The sequence below is a fragment of the Lepisosteus platostomus genome, chromosome 5, assembly GCF_059453375.1.
Source record: "Lepisosteus platostomus isolate fLepPlt1 chromosome 5, fLepPlt1.hap1, whole genome shotgun sequence".
NCBI lineage: Eukaryota > Metazoa > Chordata > Actinopteri > Semionotiformes > Lepisosteidae > Lepisosteus > Lepisosteus platostomus.
The window spans coordinates 59,327,570-59,347,797 of record NC_142615.1 but is presented as its reverse complement, the minus strand read 5'-3'; the positions used below and the strand labels follow the sequence as shown (position 1 = coordinate 59,347,797).

The window sequence follows — 20,228 nt, the reverse complement described above, 5'->3', positions numbered from 1 at the left end:
CATTGTTAAACATTTTACACATTGTTTGGTTACGAAAGTCGCTGTGAGGACAGGATTTGTTTTTTTGTATTTTAAACAATGTATGTTGTTGCACCATAGTACTCATTCTACATATTTGCCCTTCATTCCAGGATTTATCACCTACAGGCACTGTTAGGAGGGTAGGAACTTAACAGTACTAACATTCAGGCTGTGCTGTAAGACAAAACCTGACAAAAGAATATACCCAAGTGCTGAAGGGCTGCAAAGGTAACAAAGAATCAATGTATACATGCAGAGTTACAACAGAGTTACAACAGCGTAACTGCAAACTATAAAATCACACTTAGAACAAAAAAATAGCAGAAGGATACAATGCTTTTTCTTCTGATGAAGTTCTAGAAGAAATAGGTGTAGCCGGGGACCAAGAGCCAAGCTGTACCCTTGATGCATGCCCGACAGCATTGGAAGACTGGGTAACAGAAATCTGTGAAGAATGCAGGTTGCTTGCTGTGGACAGTGGTGATAGACATAACCTGCATTTCCTACCGGAGATTGTTCCTCATCTCACCAGGCTTGCTTGCTATCTCCCACTCTGGACTGGCTTAATGGTTCCACTTTTCAAAAGTGTGAACATCACTGGAAGCTCAGCCAATGAGGAAGCGGATTTCAAAAACCTAATACAATCAGTGCTGAAGCATGACACTGCCAATGCGAGTTGACAGGTTCCTTATGAAGCACCTAGCACACATAGGAGGTATGAGAATATCAACGGGTGCTCATGGTGTTTCCCAGCAGTGTGAGAGGGCCGTTATCAGTGCTACCACCTGTGAGGCAGAGACATCCAGCTCTCTAGAACAGCAGAGCAGAACACTTGTTATGAGTTCTGAAAAACAGACAGAGCTCAAAAAGGACAAAGAACTGGTGTATCCATCAAATCTGAGTTGCCTGGAAAATTGGAGAGGGCTTGCTGCACCACCTAAAAAACGGAAACCATCTTTTTATCTTGTGCCTCATTCTGAGTGGTTACACATAGATTATTCTGTTCCTGTGAAAAAAGATGTAGTGGCTCTGATGAGGAACTGAAGCAGCAGAGACCTGCCCCCAGTAAAGGTGAGTGGAGACACTGTGAGTGTACTGAACACTTGTGCCTTTGATGTCAGTGCCTATGCAGTGCCTATTGTGACAGCAGGACTTCTAGCAGCTATGTTAATCAGGCTGTAGATAGCATCTACAACTGGTGAAACATTTGGCACAGAAAGGTGTGCACAAAGATGTTTATGTTCTAAGAGCTAAAATTTTGAGGGACATTTTTGGTGCAACGAAAATAGTCAGGGCTACAACAAGTGAGGGCTGAATGTAACATTTCAGAAATCATAGCAAAAGTGTTCTTAACAGTGCCTAGTGTGGTAGCAGAGTCGGCGCTCATCGCCAAGTGGTCCCCTCCATTGTGGAGTCACGCAATATCCCATTTGATTCTGTAGATTTGAATACGCTGAGAGCAAGAGGAGTAACAGGGCTATAGGAGGCTGTACAGAAACAAATTAAATTAAGCCAATCCAAATGTCTCTCTCAAATTGGTGACATGGGAGATTGGCTGAGTCATGAAGAAAACACTGTCCAGTCTCAAAATATCTTTGAGAGTCAACTTTCAGATTTTCCACATAACCTGGAATTAAATGGGAAGACCTTCAAATTAAGAGGTGTCACTGCGTTCTGCCAACCTGCCAGCAAACATGTCCTGGGTCGTTACATTGCATACTGCAAAAGACATGACTTCATCTGGGATAAATTTGATGATCTAACAAAGACAATCAAATCTGTGTCTTCAGTGGTCAAGGTGTGCCCTCACGCTGTATTCTATACCAAGGTCTGACCAGAAACACAGATAAAAATCTTCACATATCCCTTGATGCCTATGTTTACTTAAGAAGGAGACAATACGAAACTGATTACTGCTTCAGATTTTTAAAAATGACAATGCTATGAGGTATTAAGACTTGTTCATTAAAGCCTCTTTGTAAGAACATACAATTGTTTGCTAATGTTCGCTTTTTAAGGCTACACTTGAAACTCTTCTGATACGGGTATGATATTGGAGACAAATGTAATTTTCCTATTCACACAAACACATAGAAGATAATGATATTAAATGCAAAATCCACCGCCGCCCCCTACCTGGGCAAACAGAGGAACAGAGTTGCAGAATTGTTACTCTTGCGCCGGTAACAGAGCGCTTGAACTCGGCAGACGGGGTTACTGGAGGTCAAAGTCACCATGCATGGTCACGTGATCAACGGAAAAACAAGGCGCTATATCTCGGGAACGAAAGCAGCAAAAACGCTACTTTCAACGGCACAAACCAGCACAATCCCAGCACTAACAAATGAGGTGAGTTTCACTGTTTGTGCTGTCTGTAGGGGGGGCAAATTCACTGAGCTTACTATTTGAATGAAGAATCTCCATCTGCTTGTTTGTTTAAGTGTTTAGAGAAAATTCCCACGACACTACTCAAAACTTTGCCCCTCTACTGAGCATATACTTTATTTTCCCAATAAAGGAAACAGAGCAAATAAAATAATTACCATTTAATAACATGCAATACCAGATGCAATCTCTTACCATCTTAAGAGCAAGAGTTCACATGATAGTAAATCAAAACCTGATAGTTTCCACAAAAAAAGGGTCTCTTGCGAGATAAATATTCAAGAAGCTGCTACAAATTATCATCTGGTACCTATTTTCCTATGTATATCACCATTCTCTCTTGTGTGTTAGACTTTCAGCAAGGAAAAGTATTTTTTGTATGATCCAGAACCTTGAATTGCAACAGAAAATAGTTTTATATATATACTATGTAGCAAGATCTCTCAGTAACAAAATCAAAACCACAATAATTATTATAAGAAGGAGACATATTCTCCTGGTTCTGTGGCTGAACTATATATACATACAACAAAGAATATGCAAAATCTTTGTTTTAATCTGAATTTTTTTATACAAATGTATAATGCAATCACTTTTTCACACAGGGCCATGTAGGTTTGGATTTTTTTCCCCTTAATAATAAAAACCTTCATTTAAAAACTGCATTTTGTGTTTACTTGTGCTATCTTTGTCTAATATTTCAATTTGTTTGATGATCTGAAACATTTCAGTGTGACAAACATGCAAAAAAATAAGAAATCAGGAAGGGGGCAAACACTTTTTCACACCACTGTACATATCACAACCTGTTAAATATTCACTTTAAATGCATGAGCTCTTAAGCCCTATCTGGTAGTGAGGATGAATCAATGCAGTGATTGAGTGCATGTGGACAGAATTTCTTAAATATGTTTTTTATCCTTTCTCCATTCGCAGGCTGATGAACTTGAATCTCACCGCGTCTATCCCTGAACCAAAAGGGAGTGACGCGTTGTGTTCATTGTGTTCGTTGTGTTCATTCGTGTTCAGCAGACTCGACTCCAAACAGGCAAAGTAAAGAAGGGAAAACTTGGTGATACCGCCCTGTTTATCCGCGGCTTTGTGTTACTTAAGACATTTCAACTCGACTATCCCAGTACACAAATGACAGTAGGAGGAAAATCATTCATTCGCTTTCTTTCAATGCAAACTAGGCTGAACCTCAAAGCTTTGGACTATTGAATATGTCTACTATTAAATATTCCATCTACAAAATATACTGCAGGTTAACCAATATTATATTCACCAAAATGGGGTGGCGAAATCAAATCTGTACGTCAAAAAATTGTACCTAGAACACAAACAGGATGAATCTGAAAGTAATACATAATCTACAGATGTAAATAATACATACAGCATGAATACCTAAAGTAGTTCATGTAGGGAGCTGCATCAGTATGCGTAGGCTGCAAAGGAACAAGTAGAGGTATATTCCTGTGCTGAAAAGAGAAGAAAAAAAACAACATTTCAGCTGTGGAGCCTTCTTCGGGCGTCAAAACCTTCTTCCACAGCTGAAATGTTGTATCTTCGCTTTCCGGCAGGGAATAAACCTTTACTTGTTCCCGAACCGAAGGTAGTCGAATTTATGTAATTTTGCAAAGGAACAAGTAATAGGTTTATTCCATGCTGAAAAAAAGAAGAAAGAGAACACAACGTTTCGGCCGTGGAGCCTTCTTCAGGTTCCACGGCCGAAACGTTGTGTTCTCTTTCTTCTTTTTTTCAGCATGGAATAAACCTATTACTTGTTCCTTTGCAGCCTACACATGCTGACGCAGCTACCCACCTGAACTACTTTATGTAATTTTGTTTTACATAAAATATACAAGTTTTAAAACCGTAAAAAATAATATTTTACTTTCCAATTGTGGGGGGAAAGCAAGCGCTGTCTTGACATTAGTGGTTCTATAATAATTAAGCCTGCTTTACTACACCAGCTACATCACTTCTTCGTTGGGTATTCCTCAGACTATATTCAGAAGACGGCAAAACAGAGCACAAAGCAACTCATCGTAGCAATTAACAGGGTCTAGGAGGAGAAGCTGACCGAACAAAGTTGTAATAATTTTCGTAAGACTCTTTTGTGCTCTCTAGAAGATTGAAAAGGGCAGCGGAGGACAGTCGGGGATGTAATTTCGCGAAAACTTTTGTTCTGTCTAAATTGCCAGTATTTAACACTGCACTGGAGGGGGGTTAATACAGACACACTGACTGGACACCACAGCACATTAACACTGCACTGAGAGAGAGGGGTTAATACAGACACACTGACTGGACACTTCAGTACATTAACACTGCACTGAGAGAGAGGGGTTCATACAGACACACTGACTGGACACTCCAGTACATTAACACTGCACTGAGAGAGAGGGGTTCATACAGACACACTGGCTGACTGGACACTGCTGTACAATGCAGTACATTAACACTGCACAGAGGGATAGTTACCGCCACGTCGATAAATAATCTGCCCACAAACATATTTCCAGGTCTCCAAAGTCTCCTAAATTGGCTTTCACATGGAGAAAGTGTATCAATTGACGACATATTTCTGTCCACATTTAAAGAACAGCAATAACATTAATGAGAATATAACCAGACCACAACTAGTTTAGTTCGCAGAAAAGAATCCCTCGGCAACATCACAAACCTTTCCTACTTCGCTCTGCATCTCTCCAACAGTGAGGAAGTTAAAAACACCGTTTTTAAACACAAACGTTACTAATTAAAAGTCACTGCACTTACCAGACGGCTCCGTTTCTTCATTTGTTTCTGCAGTGATTTCACAGGGAGGCATGAGTCCAACATGATCTGTCCCTCCCTGATCTCCTGGTCCCGACTCCTTCTCCCACAGCTGCAATCGCACTTTAAAGGTCTCGTTTTCCTTCATTCGCGTTATTTCTGTCCCGAAACTGTCCTCCACACACTGTGTGATATTAATCACGGCCCGACTCACCAGGATCTGGGAGACGCTGCGGAGTTTGTCTTGAAACGAGACTTGGGAGTCAGACATCGTGTTTCGGAAAACTTCTGAAACTTCAGACACGAACGATTTGAGCAAAACCCCCATGAAACAGTAAAGCTCGTTTTCCTGCTTCATTTGCGCGATTTCGGCCCCGAAAACATTGTCGACAGACATGATTTTAATCAAGACTCGTCTCGCCAGAACCTGGGAGATCCGGCGGAGTTTTTCTTCAATCGACTTCTCGGAATCATCTGTCCCGTTTCGGAAAACTTCCGAAACTTCGTGCACGATCGATTTAAGCACAATCTCCATGAAAGAGTGCGCCTCAGTTTCCAGATTAAGCAACAAATTCTCCATTTTTTTCAGAGTTGATCTGAAAAACAAAAAAAATTCCTGCAGCTGCAGTGGCTGTAAACACGTGGGTTTGAACACAGAAAGCGAAACGTGGTCAAACAGAGGACTTCCGGGTTATCAGATGAACTTCCTTAGTGACCGTTGCTATGAACCACAAAAATATTAGTCGAATAATAATAATCTGAAAAAAATAGTCCAGAATAAATGTTTGCGTTATATTATAGTGTAACGTATACGGCCGACATTTTTTTATTATTTTTATTAAATGTGTAAATAATTAACAAATACAACTACAGGAGCAGAAATGGATAAAAGAAATAAAAACACGAACAGAAAAAAAAAATAACTGCCAGAGGTAAAGTAAGTAAATTATATTTTTTACATATATCAAATGTTTTCCTTGCTTTAGCATTTTTTTTCATTTTTATAGAATTTAAATAATATTTCAACTCCATCTGAAAAGTACTAAAAAGGGGAGTATTACTGGACCATTTTGATTTTATGAATGTAAAATTTACTAAGAATGACTAATAAATTTGCTATAAATAAATGCTTTTTAAAAAAGTTATCTTACACAGTACAATATCAAAGTCCTTAAACCTAAAAAAAAAACACCTTTAAATGCCTACAAACAAAATTCTGCAAGTCCGTCCAAAACAACTTCACAAACACACACCTTACAACTAAATGTACCAAAGGTTCCCTTTCAGCTCGACAAAAAATGCACAAATCATCCTGCTCATGCTTAAATAAGTACTTTAGAGAGTACTTATTTAACTGGATAAAACCTATGAACAATTTTAAATGATATCTTTTTAACTTTATTTGTAATACAATATCCAACAGGAGTTGTCCAAACTAACTTCCAATTTATATTTTCAAATGGTGCAATCCAAAAAGATCAACTTGACGCACATGCCTTTCCTGTATAAAGTAAAAATAATCTCTCATTTTTTTACAAAACAAATCACTTTTCTTTTTGCAACATTTCGAATACCGTTAATTTAATAGAAACATCTACCTTAATTTCTTATTTATTCCGCACATCTGCAGTCACTGTTTACATGTCTGCATTGTTTACTTGTACGTTGTCTACTGTTTGTACAGTATATTGTCTTGATGCACTGTCTGTACTTTGTGTAAAGTATCTATATCTATGCTCTCGCAGTCTCCTTCCTCACCGCTCCTGCTCGCTCGACACTCAGTCTCTATGCCTGGGCTCGTTGAATCTCTGTCCAAGTCTTTTGGATCTTAATGACTATATGAACAAAAAATAATTTCAGGTTTACAAATTTGACACCTACTCAATTCAGAGTGCACATGTTTCTTGTTACAGAGGGGAAAAAATGCACATGAAATTTCTCATGCTCACCTATAAGGCTCTGCATGGCTTGGCACCTCAGTACCTGTCTGAACTATTATCGCCCTACTCTCCACCTCGCAACCTTCTCTCTTCTAATTCTGCTCTCCTAACTGTTCCCCAAGCCCATCTACATTCTGTGGGTGACAGGGCTTTCTCCTGTTATGCCCCCAAGCCCTGGAACTCTCTCCCCAAGGATATCACAGAGTCACCTTCTCTAAACTACTTCAAATCCAGACTCAAAACCCTCTTCTTTAGAAAAGCCTTTACTGAACTGGTTCCATTCTTCACCCCTCTGCTTTTCTTAGTACCACCATCCACGGTCTCCTCTATATATTGTAATTGTGTTTTATCTTGTGTATTTTTATTTATTGTTGTTGTCATTCTGTAAAGAGCTTTGAGAAGCCACCTTTTAAGGCGCTATCCGCATGTACCCCATGTATTAAGAAGACCCCCCTATTCCAGTATATTACCTGTAGTGTTATATTCAAAAAATCATAAAAAATAAAGAACACTTTCACAACCCAAAGCAAGGTTGTATGAGGTGAGGGGGGCTGTCTGCTGTGTAAAACACTTGGTTGTAGCATTGTGAATGTTGTGCTTCAAATGCTATTGAGTCATGAAGAGGACCTCCCTATCCCAGTGTATTGCATGTCTAAACGGTGCCGTATTGAAAAAATCATAACAAAAACTGAAAGAGGTTTCACAACCCAAAGCAAGGCTGGGAAAGGTCAGAGGACCTGCTTAGTGTGTAAAACACTTACTTGCAGCATTGTGGGTGCTGTGGTTTAAATGCTATTGGCTTGTGAACAGCATCCCCCTATCCTAGTGCACGGTGCCACATTCAATAAAACCATGAGAAAAAGAGATTCACAACCCAAAGCTCTGCCAGTCTTCTGTGTAAACAATCATGGACATCATGATTTGAACATCATGGGTGCTGTTTTTAAAAAACTGTTGAGTAAAGAATAGGAATTTTCCTGCAGAATGAAAACAGGAAATAAAGAAAGGGTTTCAGAAATAAAACAAAGCTTTATTCCCGTGCTGACAGTCTGGGTAATTGGAAACTGCTGTTCTGCTTCCTATGGTCATATATGGGTTTTTCGCATGAAACTCTATTGAGCAGTATTTCTGCGTTGTGAATGTTTGTATGTATACAGCGGTCCCCCAGTGTTCCAGATGGTGCGTAATTGCGCATCAATCAAAACCCCGACTGTCAGAAAAGGATAATTAGCTCACTGATATGTTTATGGAGGGGTTGTGAAAATTTTCAATGTCGTGGTCTTTAAAATGCATTTGGTTTGAAGGCGTTCTGTGTTATATGGTATGTGATATGGACACAAGAATATTCGTGTGTGGAATAAAAAGACAAACTGAAGGCTGTGAGAACATTCACAATGTACTTTATACACAGAGCAGTTGTATATACAAAGCAATTGTTTCATAAAAACGCTACAGGCGTGCCAAAATCGTTTTCGAACTTCAAGCTAACTTTACCCCGGTCAAAGTGATGAAGACACAGACATTTAATGAAAACGAATTTGATTCACTTAAGGCTCTGCTCTTTTGTTGTGATGTCATTTTAATTAATGTTAGCTGTGATTAGGTGTCGTTTTTGTCTCTTTTAACTTAAGAGTTAAAGAGTTTAAGAGTCTGCTCCTTTCTTCCTGGTATAGAAACAACATGTTTCATGTTTACAACCACCACTATAAATTATTTGTTCAGCTCTAACACCTGTCTGCGCTGACAAGGCATCTCAAAATGACATATTAAATTAGAACACGATCCTTCTGGTTACCATTCCTGTGGTTGGAGCGTTGTTTCACCCTTTTTCGTTCTTCTACAATATTTACAGACAGGGCTTTATCACTGGAGTTGTACAGAAGAAGTGTGCATCGGTCCATGAAAATCATCAGTACTGCTGTTGTTCTATGCGTAGTTTAACCGAGAGCACTTAAAAGATGCAAAAAGCTTTCAAAGAAAACAGAATTGAAAGACAGTAGAGTAAGGAGGTAAAAAAGCACTCCCCCGTCGAGGAATTAACCACCGTCGCCCGTGTGACTGGATATAAAAATAACTGATTCGTTTTTGCCCAGTCTCTGGAAGCTTCAATGCGATTATTTTTCCTTCCTTATTTCTTCATTCCCATGAATTTACTCTGTAGTAGAGGAAACACGAAAGTGGGAAATTGCAGGCATTCTCCATGAGCACCCACCACTGGGGATGTAGCTCAGTGGTAGAGCGCATGCTTTGCATGTATGAGGTCCTGGGTTCAATCCCTGGCATCTCCACGTGCTTTATATTATTGTGCTCACATCGCAATCTTCTGTTGAGTGAGAACTCTTTGCTCGTGTTCATAGAGAGCCAGGTTTACACAAGTTCAGTCACACACGAAGTGCTACAGTGTTGCTCTGCTGTTTTAGATGTACCTCCAAAGCATTTAGTTCTGTTAACTACAACAAATGATTTGAACAAATTTAACGTCATATTCAGGAAATCCAGAGAACGTCTCCACACTTGTCGTGGCTGTTGAAGAAATCACCTGTTAAATCTCACCTGGGATTTCTTGAGAGATCATTCAGCGAGTGAGTCCTCCCTCTGGACTCCGCACTGAGCTGAAACCTGCACGAATTCCTCACTGCGTGTCCTGTACTGCTACAGGTGCTCTCGTGTAGATGTGGAGCACAGCCATAAGGACACTTTTAACTTTTTCCATATGTGAAGGAAAAGGCAAAAGAGCATGAATAGTATTAATCGTATAAAATATCCATGGCACAACTCGAGAAAGTACTGAAGGACTAAACAACGACTTTTGATGATTACAAGAGATTCAAGAAACACAACCATCCGCACACGGGCTTGGATCCTGAACGCTTAAGTTAAGACAAAGCGAAGGATACGAACTGTAAACTCTCTTACAGTTTGTGAAATAAAACAATTTCTTACTTTCTTAATAATTTCTTACTGCTGATAGGCGATTTATTACATTTTAACAAAATCACAATTACAAACATTTTGGGTTAAACTGTTATTCACACACTCTAACGAAGATAAACGTTAGTGTCTTCCTGTGTGTGAGCCCATTTCTAATAAGAATAAAAAATAAGTTATATCAATTGAATTGTTCTACTTTTTATACTTACATAGTCTTATTAATATTTCAGTTAAATATTTTCTTCTGTAGTAATACTAGTCTCGATTTACAATTTTTGGACATGGTAAATGTCCAAATAACTTGTGCATCTTAAATAACTTTGTTATTAGTTTCGGTTTTGGAAAATCGCGCCCAGAAGCTACCAAAACTGGTAATGCAATAGCAGCCTTCTGGGTGGAAAACAAAAAGTATTTCTTGGTATGAATCCTAGCTCATTTATAGGCGGCATTCTAGGACTTCTCGCTTCAGAAATCCTGTCAACGGATCGTACGTTTCTACCCCATCAATATCAGCAGTGTTATCACTACCAAACGCTAAGAATAGATCCTGGCAATACTTCATGAGATCTTCTTTGGAAAATTGTTTATTTTATTTTTAAAAAATATTTTCAATACCATCCAAAAAGTCAAGTTTCAATTGTATGCAACTGATGAGATCTCTCTTCGATGGAAGTTATAAGTACATCCAAAACACGTTTCTTGTGGATCCAGAAGAGGATCATTATGAGGCTCAAAACATGCCTGTCTCTTCATTTTTTGAGGACGAATTGATTATTGAGGTATAATCATTGGTTCAAAACCCAAATCATCTGCTATTGCTGCTGTTTCTTTGATAGTTTCTTCAAATCCTTCAATTGGTCTTCGATATCGAGGGATAATATCATACAAGTTGTGGTTTTCTTTTAATCACCAATTTTATTAAAATTTCACCTTCTTTTACTGATGTCTTGCATGTATCACAAGATATAACAGTCCCCTTGCGTCCTCAGGTAAAATGTTTTAAAAAGTACAACAAAAGTACAATATACTGAACAGCATTTATGGTTAAAATGAAAGTACATACCAAGATATTAAAATACAATTGTACAGATTTGTGAAGTTTTCCACCAAATCTGCAGTGTAATTTTGAAGTATTATAGCTGAGAATGCAAGGTGAGTATGAAGATCAAATTCAATGTGTGAAAATGATTTTCTTGGAAGTTGCCGATGTTGGTCATTATTTATCATTCCAGGTGATATTGACTTAGGTACTCAAATGTTTACTTGTTGTAGCTTGAAATGTGCAAAACACTCACATTTCTTTCAAATATGAAGATGTTTTACTGTATCTAGTGCTCTGTACTGGTCAATCTGGGTGCTATAAAATACCTATGGTTTGAGGTGCAGTATAAAGTGAATTTTGGGGTGTCTCTAGTGCTGTGGGATGCTGCGTTTTAAATTGAGCAGCTCCTGAAGGCAGGACAAGGAGTCTTAGATAGATAGATGCAATTTCTTCTCATGGGATCAATAAAGTATCTATCTATCTTAACCTTTTGATTTGAAGGGAATGTAAATAACAGCCAGGTTGTCTCTTTGGTTGTGTTGTATCTGGCTCTGTCGACAGTGCCTTTTGTTCCTTGTGTGGATTAAATCATACTTATGAATTGGTCACAAACATTTAGGCATTCTCTCCTTCTGGGGTTGATTTTATCATTGTGAGTGGCCAAAGGTTCCTTATATATTTAATTAAAAGTCTTTAATTGTACAAAATTAAGAAATTACAAATGAATGACAAAATGATTTTAAAAAGTTTATTTTTAAAAAGGAAACGTTAAGAAAATGTCTATACATTTCTGCACATCAGAAATGTTACATCCAGAATTCTATATCAATTAATAGTTTTATTTCAGAAACATATCATATTGTACAAGAAAAAAGACTGAATGGAATAGGGAACTTTAAGGTCTCCCTGTTTTAAAACACAAACTGCAGGTCCTGTAGACAAAGTCAATGAGGACAGTGACTCACTGGTCAGAGCTCTCAGGTGACAGACAGTGTCAGTGTGGAAGCAGTGGAGTGAAGTGGACTCAGGTCACAGACAGTCTCAGTGCTCAGAACTGTTGTAAGACTGTGTGACTCTGTTGGTGAAGCTCTTCTGTGTCTAGACCTGCTGGAGGAGGTTCTCCCAGACAGCTCTGTCAGTCTCACAGCACCCATCCTCTCCTTGAGAGTCATCCCCAACATCATCGTAGTCAGTCCTGTCAGGGGCAGGGGCTCCTTCTTCAGAGGGCAGTGTGGGCAGGACCCTGTCCACTCCAGGGCCAGGCTGGAGGACACCTGACAGAGAGACAGACTCATGATTTGTCAAATGAGCCAGTTATTGAAATAATATTGTTACATATTAGGATTATGGAAATTGTGAATATCAAAAATGACTGAGTAGATAAATTAAAAAATAAATTAATCATAACCCCCAACTTTTAAAGATTTTGCCAAGAATATACCCAAGCATTTGGTATAGTTAAAGGCACATAAGAGATTTGTTCTTTGGAACAGCTTTATTGAAAAAAGTAATAGTTCAGACAATTAGTTAAATATTTGTTAACAACACTACACACAACATAAACATACAACACGCAATTACAAATTTGCTAACAAGATGTTTTAGACACCTACATCCTAAACACCCAGAAAATCCTCAAACTGCTACCAAGTATTCAGCTTTTACAGAACACCTACATAAAAGAAAGAGATAAACCAAACCTTCTAAACCAAAGACATTACAACCTACAGTTAAATCTCTTTCTTTGTGAACCCAATTGCTACAAAATGAATGGGAACCTATCTCCCTGTTCTAAAGATGCTCCCACTAGCCAGGAGAGGCACTTTTTAACTAAGGGATTATATAAAAAAGAAATAAAAGTTTCTAAAAACAACAGAAAGGCAAGCTCTCTTTATGAGGTTCAAAGACTAAACTCCAGTCCGGTCTTTCCAGTTGATCTGGACAAGTAGTAAAAGCAAGAAGTAGCTCTCGCCTTCTATCATTGACAGTTGATTGACAATCATTTACCCAGAACTTTATGGTTGCTTTGATCTCTGAATCTCACACCTCAGCATCTCAGCAAACATCTCCTTGCTTTGCAGCCCCTAGCCATGTACTGTAATTGGAATTGGAATTGATGACATTACCCAGGTGTACCTAGATTTTTTAAAACACTTACATAGTCACAATAGTGTAGTGAATGGGGATTTTAATTTTCTGTAACAATCAGAAATTATAGCAGTATATTTTGAGAGTACTTGTAGACTTTTAGGAACTAATCAAACATAATAATCTATAGTCTCACACATGTATTCTAACCAGACAATATACAATTTATTGATATAATAATAATTTGCATAACAAACAATAAGCATAATAGAACATACTGTATCTGAGAAGTACTCTGCTTTGATATCAATGGCTATTAGTGGGCTAACAGTTATAGTATACAGAATAGATGTTACAATATTGTACTCAAAAGCGTTTCATAGGTTTTTTTAATTAAATTGTATCTTTTTGGAAGAATTGATGATTCAGTGTAGAATTAACTTATACTTATGAAGTATCAATGTAATTCTCTCTGCAGTCAGAGAACAGAATTCCTGGTCTTGGGGAATCTAAAGCTGCTGATCAATTTAAATTAATTTAAATCTGATTGGCTAGGTGTGTCAGTAGGTGGGTTTCAGTGACACTGTGATCTTTGTGATCTAACTTTGTACAATTCAGGTCACTCAGTCTTTATTGGCTGTTATTGATCCTTGTAGGACATGGAGTGAAGCTACTGCTACTGCAAAATGCCTGATTCCCCCCTGTCTTGGATGACAGTGCAACAGAGATGGATTACTGGAGGTTATCTTTCCCATCCCTGAAATACCTAACCCACACTGAGCCCCCTGGCTGTACTTTTACCTGAAGTGGGGTCTTCCTCACTGCTGAACACATCACTGTACCCAGAGGGTGTCTCATCAGAGAGGAGTCTCCCTGTGAACAGAAGAGAAGGTCAGTAATGGCTCTGTCATTCTGATACAGACTGGCCTGTCAGAGACCTCTTTTCTTCTAGGTAGTGTTTATTTGAAGATATGAAATTAGGTTGAGACTAATTTCTAATGACAAAGGCTACTGTGGGCTGGTACAGGGGGTACTCCTTAGTCTTATTTATAATAACTCACCTGACACAGTGTCTGGATTCTGGGGCACAGTGATGGCATCATCATAGTACTCAGGGGCCTCTTCTTTCACAGAGGACATCAGCTTTCCTAAAGCACACAGAGCACAGCTTCACTGTCACACATCAGCACACTGAGTTATCTAGAGCACAGGACTGCTGGAGCTCATCAGAACACACTGATTAACTGAACATCACACAGGATCTAAAACTCCAGGCTCTAAGTACAGGAGATCAGGGGGAACCTGATTTCCAGTCCTATTCACAACTGTTATAAATGTAAAACAATTCCTAGATTTTCAAATAAGATGTTGAAGGAAAACAGGGCAGAGAAAGTTTGGCTGTATTTGGACAGAGAGGGTGGTGATGTGAACCCTATGAGATACTGAAGAGGAGCCGGACACTGTCAGCAGTGACCCAGATTGAGTGTGCAGGGCTGAGATCACAGAGAGAGAGTCAGATTCATGTAACTGGTACAGAATAGTACAGACTCCGTATTCAGAGGCTGAGATCCAAGAAAGAGTAGAGAGATTCAGACTCTGTGGGAGTCCAGACTGGAGTTTAGTCTTTGAACCTCATAAAGAGAGCTTGCCTTTCTGTTGTTTTTAGAAACTTTTATTTCTTTTTTATATAATCCCTTAGTTAAAAAGTGCCTCTCCTGGCTAGTGGGAGCATCTTTAGAACAGGGAGATAGGTTCCCATTTATTCCCATTTATTTTGTAGCAATTGGGTTCACAAAGAGAGAGATTTAACTGTAGGTTGTAATGTCTTTGGTTTAGAAGGTTTGGTTTATCTCTTTCTTTTATGTAGGTGTTCTGTAAAAGCTGAATACTTGGTAGCAGTTTGAGGATTTTCTGGGTGTTTAGGATGTAGGTGTCTAAAACACCTTGTTAGCAAATTTGTAATTGCATGCTGTATGTTTATGTTGTGTGTATTGGTGCAGAGTTTCCCCATGTGATTGGACTGAAATAACCCACCTGACAAGGCATCTGGACTCTGAGGTACAGTTACAGCATCATCATAGTACTCTGGGATCTCTTCTTTCAGAGAGGTTATTGAGTCTCCTGAACCACACAGAGAGACAGAGAATTTACACTTCAGGACTCAGACTTACTTTGACCATAGAGCTGCAAAGTAATTGGAAAGTGTGATTTTAAATGTTTTGTGGTGTATAGTTAAGCCAAAACTCTAGGGTCGCTGATTAATCTAATCTGAAAGGCCGTTTTTACAGCATGCTGTTCCGCAGTCTCCTTTTCTATCAAAACCAATGAGAGCACCCCAGTATTGACCAGGTCTAGTTTTGCTCGGCATCTATGATTTGCTGATGTAGCGGCAATGCTTGTTAATAAGACAGAATTAAGCGTTGGTATGCTCCTAAATGAGGCCCCATCTCACCCTCCATCTCTGTGGTGCAGCCACAGAGAAAGAATTCATGCAGGCTGATTTAAGATGTTTTCTTTTGATAAGAAACAAGCTCCCAGACGGGGATGCAATTAGCTAAGCCTGGCTATCATGATCAATGGTCAACCATTGGCGCCTATCAGTCTAGGGAGTGCCGAATGGACATCTGGACTGCATTCCTAAGTGTCAAGAGTAAGTGAATTATATCTCATCTTGACCAACCAATCAGGGACTGGCAGGGCGTGGTAATACCATGTGGGTCTCCAATGCCCGCCAAACTCTCAACCAATCAGCACACATCTGGGTCTTGGTCAAAAAGGGAGTGCAAGCTCAGATCGGAGCTCTCCTTGGCCATTTTCGCGCATCCTCAGAGACAATCACGTGACAACTGCTGTTGTCTGCAAAAGAACTTGGACTTTGTTCTAAGCGCGAGGCCGAGGATCCCGTACGTACTCAAAATTCTACCAACGTGAATGCTCCGCTTGATCAACGGCAGCCTACAGTTGGACCCTCGTCGACAACCTGAATAGCTTATTCAGAAGCAGCGCTGGACCGGGAACGAACCAGCTTCTTCCCAGGCAAAAGAGTGACTTGTGAGGACTCGCAGTCACACTCTGTGCATAGAGACTTTCTACTAGCCAGCCGGACTGCTGGTAGATCCCCTCGGAGCAACGACTGCCCTGCGCGCCGCAGTCAGATTCCTCCGCCCGTCCTACTCCGAGCTGCACCTTGACTGGTTGGCCGGTAGCCAGAGGACGCCGACACAACGCCCATTGGACAACCGCTGGAACAGAGGCTGCAACAGAGCCTGTCAGCTGGTTTGGTGTTCGTGCCGGGAATTCCAAATCCATACACAGTGGATAAGTAAACCCCATGTTCTACATTGCATCTCGAGAATTCAATTGTACCTCAACACAAGTTGTTATCAATTTAATTCATGAGTAATGTATTTACTTCCGAGTTTAGAGTAACAGTGGGTAATAACACTGATTAGCGAATTGGTAACCGAACGATATATAGTGACATATATTCTCTGTTGTGTATCTCTTTGTGTTTGCATCTCTTCGAGATTATATAACTTGTATATTGATAACCCTCACAGTAAGGTCTGCCGCTCGTATCCAGGCAGACTAGTATATGTTTGGTGCACAGTTTATATTAAGAAATGTATCCCGTGTATTGAACCCGTGTGTGTGCGTTGTTAGTTGTTCTGACGATTGATTTTCTAAAAGCCCCAACGAACAACCTCGTGATTACTGCTACAATTAATAATTGTCTCAGTAAACCCATCAAACCACTACACTGAGATAAGGCTAGTGTGAGGCAACACTGAAGAAACACGTGTGGTTATATTTATATAATTCAGGATTTTCTACATAAGTTCTCTAAACGTCAGCCTGGTTTGAGGTGAGAGTGAGTACTGGACTGAAGACCTCCTCACTCCCACACTGAGCCCCTTGACTCCATCTCCCCTCACCTGGTACTGGGTCTCCCTCACTGTCCTCCACATCATCGTATCCAGAGGGCAGCTCGTCAGAGAGGAATCTCCCTGTGAACAGGAGGACAGATCAATATTACCTGCAGTCAGACAGCAGACTCATTGTCTTCCACTGGCTGTGGAAGAAGCCAGGGTGTGAACAGTATCTCAGAGTTTGTGTGTATAAGGCAGATCAGGAACTGTGAACTGTGGTGTCAGTTACTTTGACACCAGTTGAGAAAAAACAATCCTACAGTCAATCAGCACTGTCTCTTACTGGGAGAGAAGCCAGGTTGTCAACAGAAACACAGAGTTTATGATGCTTTTCTTCACTTACTTTGACAGCAGTTGAGAAAGAAAACTCTACAGATTTAAAACCAGTATGGTGAGATTTTCTACAAGTGTTAAGTCCTCAGATCTTCCTCAGAAGATGGAGACTAATCACTCCTGAAGACTCTCTCCACTCACCTCTCCTGGGTGCGCTGTTGGTTCCCTCTCTGGCCAGTTTGTACTCTATTTCCTCGTAAACGGCATCATGATAGGGTGCGAGTGCTCCCTTAGATAGGGCTGTGTGAGAAAATAGACACTCAGGGTTAACATGCAGGGAGAGGAGTACAAGATCAAACATTGACTACTAAACCTTCTTTGGACATTACAGCACATAAATGTTATGCTTCTGGATTTGCAAATTTCCTGATATCTCCATCTGTAATTGTTGATAATCTTTTTTAAACTTGAAATGGTTTTCTCTACCAGGTCTCTACCAGGGCACAGCCGGTGCCCCTCAAGGCTGTGTGCTCAGCCCACTGCTTTACTCCCTGTTCACCCACGACTGTACTGCTAAGTTCAGCACAAACACCATCACCAAGTATGCTGACAATACCACAGTCGTGGGCCTGATCACTGACAACGATGAGGCTGCCTACAGAGAGGAGATAAAACAACTCGCAGACTGGTGCCGAACCAACAACCTATGTCTCAACATCAGCAAAACCAAAGAGCTGATTGTTGACTTCAGAAGACAAGGAAAAGTTCACTCCCCCATCTACATAGAAGGGTCTGCGGTGGAGATGGTGAATAACTTCAAATTCCTCGGCGTTCACATCTCTAAGGACCTTACATGGACACTGAACACCTCCAGTCTCATCAAGAAGGCACAACAGCGGCTGTACTTCCTGAGAAGGCTGAAGAAAATACACCTACATCCACAGATCCTCACCAACTTCTACAGATGTACGGTGGAGAGCATACTGACCAGCTGCATCACAGTCTGGTACGGCAACTGCACCGCATCCGACCGTAAGGCACTACAGCGGGTGGTCAAAACTGCCCAACACATCGTCGGCAGTGCCTTACCATCCATCCAGGAAATATACAACACCAGGAGTCTGAAAAAAGCCACCAAAATTATGTCTGACCCCACTCACCCCGGTCATAACTTGTTTGTTCCCCTACCATCTGGCAGAAGGTTCCGGTCACTCCAGTCGCACACAACTAGACTCCAAAATAGCTTCTTCCCCAGAGCTGTCAAGTTGGTGACGCCCCCACTCCCTTCCACCTTATTATGATCTCTCCTAACATCCTCCTGTACCCACAACCACTGTACTCCTACACCACCACACACACGTAAGTCAAAATTGTACTGTCCCCTCGATAGCCCAGTAAAATTGTAACAGGCATAATAATATTCAATATTAATTAACCACACTACTTTTAACCACACTGTTTTTTTGCACTGTTCCAAGAATTACCTTGCACTGTTTCTGTCCTGTTAAATTTTCTCTGCGGAATTTTGCACAGTTTTCGATTACTTGATTACATGTTATTTATGTTATGTTATTACATGTTACTATTATTGCTATTGTGTAACTGTCTTATTGTGTAACTGTTTATTGTCTCATCTTCTGTCCTATTTATATACTGCACCTGAGTGACTAATGAGAAACACTTTTCATTATACTATGCACCTGTGTAAGTTTAATGACAATAAAGTTGAATTGAATTGAATTGAATTATTCCTCAAGGTAATTATGTAAATATAAGTTCCATGTGAGTGACAGAACTGACCACTAGAGGTCACTATGTGGATGGAGAGTTCCCTCCCTACCTTTCCTCAGATTCCTGTTCTGGATCAGCTGCCCCACTAACAGGGCCAGCACCACGAAGAGCAGAGCCCCCAGCAGCAGGAGGACCAGGGGCGAGGCAGACAGGCCTCCCAGTGGCTGTGTCTGGGGTGTTGTCCTGGTTCTGCCTGAGAGAGGGGGAGACAATGGATGAACAGGGATCAGGAGAGGTGCTCTTGGGCTCATATACACTTCGACACATGTCCTGTTCTCCTCCTGTTCCGATATGTGGCTCTCATGGCTTCAGGGTGAACCCAAGATCAATGAAGAACAGTTAAGGATTCCCAATCTAACCCATCAGGACTGTCACTAAATCAGTGTGGAAAGAGAGGACACTAGCACAAGATCTACACTGGAAATCTGAAAACACTGATCTTCACTCTGAGAGAGGAGAGGAGACACAACAACAACACTGGGAATCTGAAGAGACACTGATCTTCACACGCAAGGAGGAGAGGAGACACTACAACAACACTGGGAATCTGAAGAGACACTGATCTTCACACTCAAGGAGGAGAGGAGACACTACAGATACACTGGGAATCTGAAGAGACAGAAAGACAGGAGTTATCAATGACAAGGAAGATTTCTGCTCACCTTTAGCTGTTGCTGGACTGGCTGTTGTCTCTGACAAACCTGTAAAAGAGATAGGAGAACTGTCATTATTTTGTCTTTGGTTTTAAAGCAAGTTGAATCCAGAGTGGTCTTAATAAAAAAAAATCTTTACATTTGTTCCTTGAGGTCAAATCTAGGATTGCTGGATGAATGGTGTCTTGTTCAGAATTAAAGCCTAGTGCTGTTCACACACACATGGCTACAAAACATCCCAATCTTGTGACTGATGATCTTTGTTGGTTCAGTTAGATATTAAGCAGTGATAGAGTATGGGTAACATCAGTCTAACTTCTCCATTGATCTGCTACCTTGTTTATCTACAGTTCTAAGACTCTCCTCACCTGTACAGGTAACCCCTGCATCCTCCTTG

At 40.3% G+C, this 20,228-nt stretch overlaps 1 protein-coding gene, 1 long non-coding RNA gene and 1 other non-coding gene across 3 annotated transcripts in view; 1 reads left to right on the top strand and 2 right to left on the bottom strand.

Moving 5' to 3' along the window:
• Positions 1-20,228, bottom strand: part of LOC148670361 (scavenger receptor cysteine-rich type 1 protein M130-like) — a 204,528-nt gene that overhangs the window by 169,178 nt on the left and 15,122 nt on the right. The gene's annotated exons all lie outside the window — the stretch shown is intronic.
• Positions 9,341-9,412, top strand: trnaa-ugc (transfer RNA alanine (anticodon UGC)). Its single transcript has one exon. It is a non-coding gene; the product is annotated as a tRNA-Ala (tRNA).
• Positions 11,832-14,136, bottom strand: LOC148670364 (uncharacterized). The gene is made up of 2 exons (XR_015937079.1): positions 13,987-14,136; positions 11,832-12,371 (listed from the first exon to the last, which is right to left on the bottom strand). It is a non-coding gene; the product is annotated as an uncharacterized LOC148670364 (long non-coding RNA).